Below are 12,064 nucleotides of genomic sequence, written 5' to 3'. Positions count from 1 at the left end.
CAGAGCCGGTGCCAGAGCCGGTGCCAGAGCCGGTACCAGAGCCGGTGCCAGAGCCGGTTCCGGCCCCTCCGGCCTCGGGCCCTTCCCCCGGGGCAGCTCCGCTCGCGGCCGCCAGGGGGCGCTGCTCCGAGCGCGGTGCCGCCGAACGGCCCCGAACCGAACCCGGGGGCGGCAGCGGGAGCGGGGCCGTGGGGCGGGCGTGGCTTTATTGGGCCCAGCGCGGGCGTGGGGATCGCGGCTCCCAACGCGGCCCCGGCTCTCCGCGCCGCAGCGCTCAGGGTCCCGCTCGTGAATGTTCATCGCGGTGCCCGGGCGGGAGGGGTTGTACAAATCCCTTCTCGGAAGCGTCGATGGCATTGGCACTCGTGCCAGGCGCGCTGGGTGCCCTGGTGGCCGCACTGAGGAAGGCTCCTCTTCCTCCTCGGGCTCTTTCTGGCGCCCCTGGGCCGCCTCGGCCGCAACGCGCTCCCCGCCTTTCCCTCCCGGCACGCGCGGGGCTCCGCTGGCGGCGGCAGCGGCTTCTGCGCTCCTTTCCAAGGGCTCCTGTTCCTCCTGGCCTTGCGATTCACGGTCGCGGACCCTTCCCAGTTCGCTCGTGCTCACGGCAGGGAGCCGGCGCTCGGCTCCTTCCAGCGGCGCGGGCGGCCGGGGGGGACGGGAAAGGCGCTGCCTTCACCCCCCCGGGGCAGCCGGGCCCGGTGCCCGGCGGGAGCCGCGGGAGCGGCGGCCGGAGCGGCGGGGACGGGCAGAGCCCCGGCTGGCAGAGGAGCTGTGCCAGACACTCGGCAGCTGCAGCGGGAGCCGCGGGCGGCCCGGCAGGCCGGGGGTGCGGGGCTGGGCAGCGGCAGCCCGGAGCCGGAGCGGTGGCGGGGGCACGGCGGGGCTGGGCAGTGGCAGCCCGGCTCCCCAGCGCGCCGGGAGAGGCTCCCCGGGGTTTCTCACCGGCGCTGGTGGGCCCTGGCTCCGGGCTGTGCGCAGGGACGGCCCCGGCAGGGAACGGGGCGTGCCCGGGTCCTGGCACGGCACACGCCAGCTCTGGGCTCCCCAACAACAGAGCCGCAGAGAAGCGCAGCCGGCGAGCCCGGTCACGGCGCCGGAGGGAAAGAAACAAAAACGGGCAAACCCCAGCGAGCACCCGGGTCCCTGGCCAGGGGCACCAGCGGCGTGGCCGCCCCAAAAGCCCGCCCGGGAGGAGGGAGCTGCCCCTCGCCCCGACCCCAACCCTCTCCAGAGCCCCGGCCTGGCTCCCACTCACGGCTGCGCTCCTGGGGATGGCGATGGGGGGAAGGGCAGCGCGGCGGCCACCCCGGACACAGAACAGATCAAAAACCCCCAAAATGATTTGGGATAATAAACCATCCCCAAGACACTGCAGCCCCTATCCCGTCCCACTTGATAATACCTGAGTGAACACACCTCAGCTGCACACACGCACCTGTAACTACAGACACGCATCGCCCTGACCATGCACACCGACACCCGCAGAGACGGGCGCAGGCACGGCGCCACGGGCACTGCTCCCCAAAACCAGGCCCCCTTGAGGCGTGCATCGGGTCTCTCCATCCTTTTGCATCACCCTTGTCTTGGTTTGAAGGACCGGTGTCTGCTGAGGGAGGCAGGAGCCTCCCTTGCAATGGCAGATGTGACCCCTTTCCCTCCGAGTTATTATAATTTTGAAATCAAGGGGCTTTTAGGCAAAGATGTGGGAAATAGGAATAACAGTTCTTTACTGTTATATATCTATATGTGTATAACCAGTCAAACAAACAGCAATAACTATGGCAGTAACAGCACACACAAACCCAGTCCCAGCCTTCTCGGCTGTCGGGCCCTTTCCCCTCGGGTGCAGTTCCGCTCGCAGCCGGCAGGGGCGCTGGCGGCTCCCCGTGAGCAGGGCAGGTGCGATGGCTCCCCCGCGGCTGCAGGGGGCGCTCCGGAGCGAGCTCGGGGAGCACGCGGCACTGGCGGCCTGGGATCCCGGGAAGGGATGGAACAAAGGCTTCACAAACCCCTGGGCAGCCGATCCCGGGATCCCGGGAAGGGATGGAACAAAGGCTTCACAAACCCCTGGGCAGCCGATCCCGGACTCTCAGGAACAGCAGGCTGGAACGGCAGGGACGAGCACAGATCTCAGGTGGCAGATGAGATGTATCCAAGCGGGGAACCCCCCGGAGGCCCAGGCAGGCAGGGCGAGCACGGCTACAGCGCAGCGAAAGCTCGAAGCAGCAGCAGCGGGGCAGGGCAGCCACAGCCCGGCCTCCAGCAGGGCAGGGAAAGCGGCTTTTGGGATTCCGGCCTTGTTTCCAGCAGAAATGAAAAATGGCCGAAAAAAGAACCAGCAGCTCCTTTCTCTGCAGCTTCTCTCTCCGAACTCAAGAGCAAACTGACCCCACACCCAGGTGAAACAAAGGAGTGGCCAGGCCCACCCCACCCCCAATGGGCAGCTCTTTTGTCTTCCTTAAGCACAGCCATTTGTCCCCTAGCAACATGCATATGGGAAAAAATTCCTTCAACAGGAAAAGAAACTGGGACTGAACTAAAACCCCAACATTATCCACCCCGAATTTTTCCCATACTAACATGTTACATGAACAACTTTTTTAACCATATAAATCTATGCATTACCCAAATTATATACAAATATACATGCTGATAGTGATACAAGTACAGAGCCATGGGTAGTTCACCCTAAAACAAGGTCCCCTTGAGGTAAGCATCGGGTCTCTCCATCCTTTTGCATCACCCACCAGGTGCAACCTGGTCCCTGAGCAAAAATGACCCCACGGATGGGTTTGTCTTTGCTCAAGGCAGACTTTACCCAAACAGTTTTTCCAAGCATACCTCTCATGTGCACCACTGGAACCTTATCCCCGTCTGTTGTTTGTAGGGGTTCGGATTGGGCAGGGCCTGCTCGGCTGGTGGAACCTCAGGTGTTAACTAACCAGGTGGCTCTTGCTAAATGCATCTCCCAGTTTTTGAAAGTCCCCCCCACCCAGTGCCTTCAAGGTGGTTTTAAGCAATCCATTACACCGCTCAACCTTCCCAGCTGCTGGTGCATGGTAGGGGATGTGGTACACCCACTCAATGCCATGTTCTCTAGCTCAGGTGTTAATAAGGCTGTTCTTGAAATGAGTCCCATTGTCAGACTCGATTCTCTCAGGGGTGCCATGCCTCCAAAGGACTTGCTTTTCCAGGCCCAGGATGGTGTTCCGGGCAGTAGCGTGAGGCACAGGGTAGGTCTCCAGCCATCCAGTGGTGGCTTCTACCATTGTGAGCACACAGCGCTTGCCTGGGCGGGTTTGAGGCAGTGTGATGTAATCAATCTGCCAGGCCTCCCCATACTTGTGTTTGGAACCCAGAGTGCAGAGAACGTTTCTCTGCCTGCTTTGAAGGGTTCTACCCCCCTGGACAACCCTGGGTTTGACTTTTGTCCTTGGAGAAAGTTGCCTCACCTCTGGGGAGAATTAGAATCTACACTGGTGTGAAGTAGGTGATAGAATACGATGTGAGACTCTCACAGGGTGAAAAATTTAGATTTGGGTTTGTTAATACAGTAAATAGATAAAAGCAAAAAACTTCAAAATGGAGCATTGTTCTCCAGACCTTCTCCTCCTCCTCCTCCTCCTCCTCCTCCTTCTCCTCCATCTTCTTCCGTCTTCTTCTTCTTCTTCTTTGTCTTGTCTTCTTCTTCGTCTTCTTCGTCTTCGTCTTCTTCTCCTTCTTTGTCTTCTTCTTTGTCTTCTTCTTCTTCTTCTTCTTCTTCTTCTTCTCCATATTCTGCAGTAGAAGTAGTTTGGGATGATTAGACAAAGAATTCTGCAGTTCCCGTTTCGTGACCAGATGATTTCTTACGCATTGGTGGAAAAGTAAAAATAATGCACGTTTTTAGTGACCATTGGTTGATTTACCTTTAAAAGGCTGCGTAAATCTTGCTAACGGGGCGTTCTCCTGCATTCCCTGCTCTGTGCTGTGTCTGGGTCACGTGAAGTGGCTCTATTTCTCTGGTAAGACTTAATGAACAGCTCTCTGAAAGCACAGAAGGCTGGAGGTCCGTTCGTCTCTCAAGGACTCTCAATTTCTCTCAATTACGGCACGGTCAGTGCCAGCCCCCCGGGCCGCGGGGGCTTCACCCGCTTGGCCTTTCTTGATCGCAGTCGTGGATCGCCTGGGAGATGCTGCCCACGCTCAGATCCACCCCTCTGTAGCAGATCAAAATCCAGTAGAATAAAGGATCATTTCTGATCATTTCTGTCCGTTTCTGTCACTCTGGCGAAGGTTCGGCAGCAGGAAGTAAAGAACGAGTTCGGTAACGCGGCGATGTTACACCAGGCGCGAGGTCAGGGAGCGGATCGGCTGCGAGGCCGCGGGCGCAGCAGCACCCGGCAGCCGGGGAATGTTCGTTTTCATCGCAGAAATGCTAAAAATTAACGCAGTGTTTGGTGCCCGAAGCACGAGCTCTGGCGGGCCCCAGGTCAGAGCCAGTCCAGCTGCGTTACCTCCACGCGTCGCTGAAGCGACTTCGGCGTCAGGAGAAGAGCTGCTGGCTGGGCTGGCTAGCTGGCTTCTTGGCAAACACGGCAGGAGCCCATGATGTCAGCTCACGTTAGCTCAGAGACAAAGGAAGAGAGAGGCTGTTCGGGTCTGGCTTCTAACAGGTTTTATTGTTGGAAGTTTCGCAACCCGAACAAGCTCGGAAGGCTGGAATCCGATGGGAAGTGATGTGATGGGAATGATGGGATTGATGGGATCCTCCCTTGAGGCTCGTCCTCAGTTTTATAGAGAATTTGAAAACCCCGGTGAAAGGGGAAAACAAGCAATGAGTTCCAAGCCAGGGGGAGGATGCAATGGAACAAGAACCACTGCGGGGGGGAACCGAGAGGCGGGAGTTATAACAGAACCAATGAACGACCGAGTAACCGAGAATTTTCCCGAACTGGGGGAGGCGGCTTGGACCCGGGCACCGCCCAGGGGGTGCGGCTTAGGCTTCTGAGCCGCCCATCGACCTCTGAGTCGGCCTCTTCGGGGAACTCGATCCGGGGAGGGGCTGGGATTGATTGGCATCACGCAGCCCCAGCCCCGCAGTGGGCTGGGTCACAGCAACAGCAAATATCACCAGAGCATGGGGTACCCTTCCTTCTGGGAGCAGGGTGAGAGAGCAGAGGAGGCTGCTGCTCTGCTGAGGTCTTTATTTCACAGTCTCACAGCTTTCTTGAAGGCAGGGTTCAAGGGGGTTACATGATAAAGCCAAGCAGCAACAGCAAACAGCAGGCAGAGAACAGCTGCTTCTTCTAATTCTAGTTTCTTCTTTATTTTTTCTTACAGAAGTGTGGATTAGATTTGTTAATTGACCAATAAGATTAACACATGACTCTAGTTTTCCTTTTCTTAACCTATCCTGGTCTAATTCTAACAGTCGTAAGTCTTACACCAGTGTTACACAGGTATTACACAGATTTGCGTGGACAGTTTTTATTGGCTTTTATTGTTTATGTGAACAATCTAAAAAATGTGAACAGTACAGTTCTAGCTGTACTTTGTCTAAAGTAAAGAATTCTGTGAAAAGGTAACACTGCTGCAGTAAGATCTGTGTTTAAGGTCTCTGCTGCAGCTTTTCAATGTTTAAGGCACTCCGCATCTATTTCTACTAAAAGTTAAAAATCTGTATTTCTATTTCACTTTGGTGTGGCTTCATGGATTTCAACTTGTCCAAAGGTTTTAATTCAACCCCGGTGCTTCGGCTTCCCCCTGGGCCTGAGTCCAGAGGAGCTTTCCCTCCAGCAGCACAGTGTAAATCTCGCTGTCACAGCCCAGCGTACGAGGTCTTGCACTGTGCCAGTGAAGCTGATTCTCTTCGGAACAGGAGCCCAGAGGGTCCCTGTCTCATTGCTGCGCCCCTCGGTCTCACTCGGTGCCCACTTACAGGTGGCATCTCTGCCCTGATGGCCTGAGGCATCATGGGCCCATCGAGCTGGGAACAACTCTCCCTTGTGTTTCCAGTCCAAGTCTACCTGTGACACTTCTATCTTTGCAGCCTGATCTACCTGCTTGTTGTTTTGGTGTTCTTCATTAGCCCTACTCTTGGGGACATGGGCATCTACATGGCGGACTTTCACAGTTAGCTTTCTTATTCGGGCAGCGATGTTTTTCCACTCTTCAGCAGCCCAGATTGGTTTTCCCCTACGCTGCCAATTCACTTTTTCCCACTTTTCCAGCCATCCCCACAGAGCATTGGCTACCATCCATGAATCAGTGTAGAGGTAGAGCTTTGGCCACTTCTCCCTTTCAGCAATGTCCAGGGCTAGTTGAACAGCTTTGAGTTCAGCGAGTTGGCTTGATCCACCTTCTCCTTCAGTAGCTTCTGCAACCCATCGTGTGGGGCTCCATACGGCTGCTTTCCACTTTCGTTTCATCCCTACGATGCGACAAGAGCCATCGGTGAAAAGAGCGCAGCGTGTGTCTTCTGATGGCAGTTGGTTGTACGGTGGAGCTTCTTCAGCACGAGTCACTTGTTCTTCTTCATCAGTGGGACCAAAGTTTTCACTTTCAGGCCAATTTGTGATTATTTCCAAAATCCCAGGGCGATTCAGTTTTCCGATACGGGCACGCTGCGTGATGAGGGCAATCCATTTGCTCCATGTGGCATTGGTGGCATGGTGGGTATAGAGAACCTCTGCTTTGAACATCCACCCCAGCACCGGTAGTCGGGGTGCCAGGAGGAGTTGTGCCTCTGTGCCGATTACTTCTGAGGCAGCCTGGACTCCTTCATAAGCTGCCAGGATTTCCTTCTCTGTGGGAGTGTAGTTGGCTTCAGACCCTCTGTAGCTTCGGCTCCAGAATCCCAGTGGTCGGCCCCGAGTCTCACCAGGCACCTTCTGCCAGAGGCTCCAGGACAGACCATTGTTCCCGGCTGCAGAGTAGAGCACGTTCTTCACCTCTGCTCCTGTTCTGACTGGGCCAAGGGCTACGGCGTGAGCGATTTCCTGTTTGATCTGGGCGAAGGCTTGCTGCTGTTCAGGGCCCCAGTGGAAATCATTCTTCTTGCGGGTAACCAGGTAGAGAGGACTCACGATCTGGCTGTACTCGGGAATGTGCATCCTCCAGAAACCTACGGCGCCTAGGAAAGCTTGTGTTTCCTTCTTGCTGCTTGGTGGGGAGCGCTCGTTTGGGCACAGCCCAGTTTTTAGTAGTGGGGAAAGGCCACGTGTTGTGGTGGTCAGCAGCTGGCCTGAGGGCCTCACAATGGTAATTAGCCCCATTTTGTAACTCCCTGGTTTGTAACTGAAATAATTAAGACATAAGTGAGATTATGTAAGTACCTTGACCGGTGGGTTGGGTAATCCGGCCACTGTGGACGGTTGGAGAGCAGCCCCAGCCCGCTGGGGACGCAGGCAGCTCTTGGCCGGTAGCCGGGTGGCCACTGGCTCAGCCGACAGGGATCGACCGCGCGGAGCTCCAGCTGTGTCGGTACAGGAGGACTCGACAGAGGCGGCTGCTGTGCACGATCCCGGTGCGCCGTGCCGCGCTCCCGCCTCCGACACTGAGGCGACAGCCACCGAAGTGGCTTCTGTGAGAAGCTTCTGGAAGCTTCCACCACGTCCGGCAGAGCCGATCTCTGCTGGCTCTGAGCATGGACGTGCTGCGAGCCAAGGAGAGAGGCTGGGAACGCCTCTGTGGCGGCGGATCCGAGACGGAAATCCAAACAGCGCGCGGGCGGCTTCTCCCAGGGGCGCCGAGGCACCGCTGCCTCCGGGAGCCTCCTTGGTGCCACGGCCGGCACGGGCACCGCCATCGCAGCGCGGCCCGCGGCGAGCTCGGCCTGCCTGGCCGCAGGCACACGGGCGGGACAGCGGCGGTGGCGGCTCCTCCTCCTCGGCGCCCGCACAAAGAGAGGCTCCGGACGGCGCCGCAGCGGTGGCCACGACCGTGATGGCGGCAGGGGCCGCGTGGCCGGCAGCAGGAGCACGGAGAGCGATTCCCCTCTGCAGAACTGAAGTGAGATCGATCTTGAGGCGCTTTGAATTAATGCCGTGTGTTGACAAGGGTACCTACGAGCAGAGAATTTTTGTGTCGGTGGAGAAGAGGAGGAAGTGAGGACGTGTAAGGGAGAACAACGTGGCGGCACCAAGGGCAGTGGAAGGAAGGAGAGGGAGGAGGTGCTCCAAACCTCAGAGTCAAAATTCTTCTGCAGGCCGTGGTGAGGACCACGGTGAAGCAGCCGAGCCCTGTGATCCGTGCAGCCCGTGGGGAGCGCAGAGATCCTTTCTGCAGCCCATGGGAAGGGCGCCCACGCCGGAGCGAGTGGAGGCCAGAGGAAGCTGTGGCCCAGTGGGAGACCCGAACTGAGAGAGAGGACCCCGGCTTCCAAACTAGAGCAGCCTATCCTGGAAAGACAGCAGCACATGGACGAGTGGCCCACACCACAACAATCCTGGGAAAACTGCTCTGCCCTGGCAGGGACCCCGCGTGTTGGGGTTTTAGTTTAGTCCTAGTTTTTTTTCCTGTTGAAGGAATGTTTTCCCATATGCGTGTTGCTAGGGGAAAAATGGCTGTACTTAAGGAAGACAAAAGAGCTGCCCATTGGGGGTGGGGTGGGCCTGGCCACTCCTTTGTTTCACCTGGGTGTGGGGTCAGTTTGCTCTCGGCGTTCTCGGGGAGAGGAGCCTGGTTCTTTTCGGCCGTTCTTCTTTCTGCGGAGAAAGATCCCAGGACCCCCGGCCCACCTTCCCTGCCCCCCTGGAGGCCGGGCTGTGGCCGCCCTGTCCCCGCCGCTGATTGGAGCCTTCGCTGCGCTGTAGCCCTGCTCGCCCTGCCTGCCCGACCTCCAGGGGAGTTCCCCGTTTGGATACATCTCGTCTGCCACCGGGGATCTGTGCTTGTCCCTGCTGTTCCAGCCTGCTGTGCCCGAGGTTCCAGCCAGACACCAGGGCCAGCTGCCCAGGGGTTTGTGAAGCCTTTGTTCCATCCCTTCCCGGGATCCCAGGGCACCGGTGCCGCGTGCTCCCCGAGCTCGCTCCGGAGCGCCCCCTGCAGCCGCGGGGGAACCATCGCACCTGCCCTGCTCACCGGGAGCCGCCAGCGCCCCTGCCGGCTGCGAGCGGAACTGCACCCGAGGGGAAAGGGCCCGACAGCCGAGAAGGCTGGCACTGGGTTTGTGTGTGCTGTTACTGCCATAGTTATTGTTGTTTTGTTTGAATGGTTATATACATATACATATATATATATATATATATATACAGTAAAGAACTGTTATTCCTATTTCCCACATCTTTGCCTAAAGGCCCTTGATTTCAAAATATAATAACTTGGAGGGAAAAGGGGTTATATCTGCCACTTCAAGGGGGGCCTCTGCCTTCCTCAGCAGACACCTGTCTTTCAAACCAAGACACCGCGGCACAGCCAAGGAAAGACTCCTCTCCCTGAGTGAGCTGGAGACCCCGGGTGACGAACTGGCCAAACCCTGGCCCTGTTTCCCTGCGCTGCTGGTGGGAAGGAGGGAGGGGCTGGGAGGAAAAGGTGTTTTAAAGAGTTATTTTACTTCTCATTATCCTCCTCTGACTCTGTTAATAATTAATTTACTTCATACTTTTACATTTCACGTTTCCTCCCAGTCCTTATCTCAACTCGTGAGCCCTGCGTTTGTTTTCCCCTCCTCTGCCCAGCTACAGCAGAGGACAGCGAGGCCACAGCTGTCGTGGGTGCCCCACATTTGGGCAGCGCCAACCACGGCAGACACGGACGGAGGAGCCTCATGGAACCCAGGAGACCAAAGAGAGGTGATGGCACCCCACGGAACCCCGGAGAGCCCTGCGAGGCGGTGGCACCGAGGCTCTGCTGTGACCTGACGGAACCTCACAGGGACCATTTTCCCCCGTGCTCGGCACTGCTGAGGCTGCACCTCGAGTGCCCCCGGGTCAGGGAGGACGTGGAGCTGCTCGGAGGGGCCTGGAGCACAATCCCTGCGAGGAGCAGCTGAGGGAGCTGGGGCTGCTCAGCCTGGAGCGAAGGAGGCTCAGGGGAGCCCTCACCACTCCCCTCAACGCCCCGACAGGAGGGGGCATGAGGGGCTCGGGCTCTGCTGCCAGGCAGAAGGAGAGGACACAGGAGAGCTGCGCCAGGGGAAGCTCAGGTTGGACATTGGGAAAAAACCCTTCACTGAAGGAGTGACTGGGCACTGGAATGGTCGGCCCAGAGAGGAGCTGGGGGCACCGTCCTGGGAGGGGTTTAACAAAGCCTGGAGGGGTTTAACAAAACCTGCAGGGGTTTAACAAAGCCTGGATGGGTTTAACAAAGCCTGGACGTGGCGCTCAGGGCCGTGGTTTGGTTGGTGAGGAGGTGTTGGGTCCCAGGTTGGACGCGATGATCCCAAAAGTCTTTCCAACCTCATCCATGCTGTGATTCTGGGACTCTGTGATCGCGACCCTCCCGAGTCCCTGGCTGCAGGGGGATTTTCTGCTCCCTCATGGGATGCAGGTGGACAACAAAGTCTGAGCCAGCCCGTGCCCAGCTGTGCCATCGGTGTGGGGGAAGTTTGGGGGAACTCTCTGCCGCCCCGGCCCTGCTCCTCCTCCTGGCTGAGTGCGGAGCTGCTGGGACACGGGGAAGGGTCCCAATGCTTCCCCCCTCGCCCCCGAGCCGTGCACACGTTTCGGGGCACTTTGAAGCAATCCAGGGGTGAAGTTGGGTGTTGAAGGTTCAGGGTTTTCCTTTTCTTTCTTTCTCTCTGGGGAATTTCTCCCGCTTTGTTGCCAGGAGACACCAACGAGACGTCCTCAGGAGAGACAGAAGAAGCTGCCCCACAGGGAGCGGCTGGCGGCCCTCTGAGCTGGGGGGCTTCTCTCGAGGGGTAGAGACACCCGAGATCTGGGCTGGGGAGGGGGCTGGGCACAGCTCAGAGGGGCAGAGACACCCAAGATCTGGGCTGGGGAGGAGGCTGGGCGCAGCTCCGAGCTCTCTCTGGTGCTCTCGGCATTCGGAGGGGAGAGAGGCAGCGGTGGCTGTGGGGAGAATTCGTCACCACTGCAGGATTCCGTCTCCTGCTGCCTTTCCTCTCCCGTGAGTGCAGCTCTGTTCGTGAGAGCGGCCGTTGCACTGGGGCCTCATTAACAGCCGACCCTCACTAAAACAGGGACCCTTCACCCTCTGCTTGGGTGCCTCAGGTGAGAAACCCCGGGGTCCCGAGCCCCCCTTTCCCTCCCGGGGAGCCTCTCCCGGCGCGCTGGGGAGCCGGGCTGCCGCTGCCCAGCCCCGCCGTGCCCCCGCCACCGCTCCGGCTCCGGGCTGCCGCTGCCCAGCCCCGCCGTGCCCCCGCCACCGCTCCGGCTCCGGGCTGCCGCTGCCCGGCCCCGCCGTGCCCCCGCCACCGCTCCGGCTCCGGGCTGCCGCTGCCCAGCCCCGCACCCCCGGCCTGCCGGGCCGCCCGCGGCTCCCGCTGCAGCTGCCGAGTGTCTGGCACAGCTCCTCTGCCAGCCGGGGCTCTGCCCGTCCCCGCCGCTCCGGCCGCCGCTCCCGCGGCTCCCGCCGGGCACCGGGCCCGGCTGCCCCGGGGGGGTGAAGGCAGCGCCTTTCCCGTCCCCCCCGGCCGCCCGCGCCGCTGGAAGGAGCCGAGCGCCGGCTCCCTGCCGTGAGCACGAGCGAACTGGGAAGGGTCCGCGACCGTGAATCGCAAGGCCAGGAGGAACAGGAGCCCTTGGAAAGGAGCGCAGAAGCCGCTGCCGCCGCCAGCGGAGCCCCGCGCGTGCCGGGAGGGAAAGGCGGGGAGCGCGTTGCGGCCGAGGCGGCCCAGGGGCGCCAGAAAGAGCCCGAGGAGGAAGAGGAGCCTTCCTCAGTGCGGCCACCAGGGCACCCAGCGCGCCTGGCACGAGTGCCAATGCCATCGACGCTTCCGAGAAGGGATTTGTACAACCCCTCCCGCCCGGGCACCGCGATGAACATTCACGAGCGGGACCGTGAGCGCTGCGGCGCGGAGAGCCGGGGCCGCGTTGGGAGCCGCGATCCCCACGCCCGCGCTGGGCCCAATAAAGCCACGCCCGCCCCACGGCCCCGCTCCCGCTGCCGCCCCCGGGTT

Source organism: Coloeus monedula, assembly GCF_965178545.1.
Source record: "Coloeus monedula genome assembly, chromosome: 39".
NCBI lineage: Eukaryota > Metazoa > Chordata > Aves > Passeriformes > Corvidae > Coloeus > Coloeus monedula.
Note: the sequence above shows the minus strand (reverse complement) of the source record.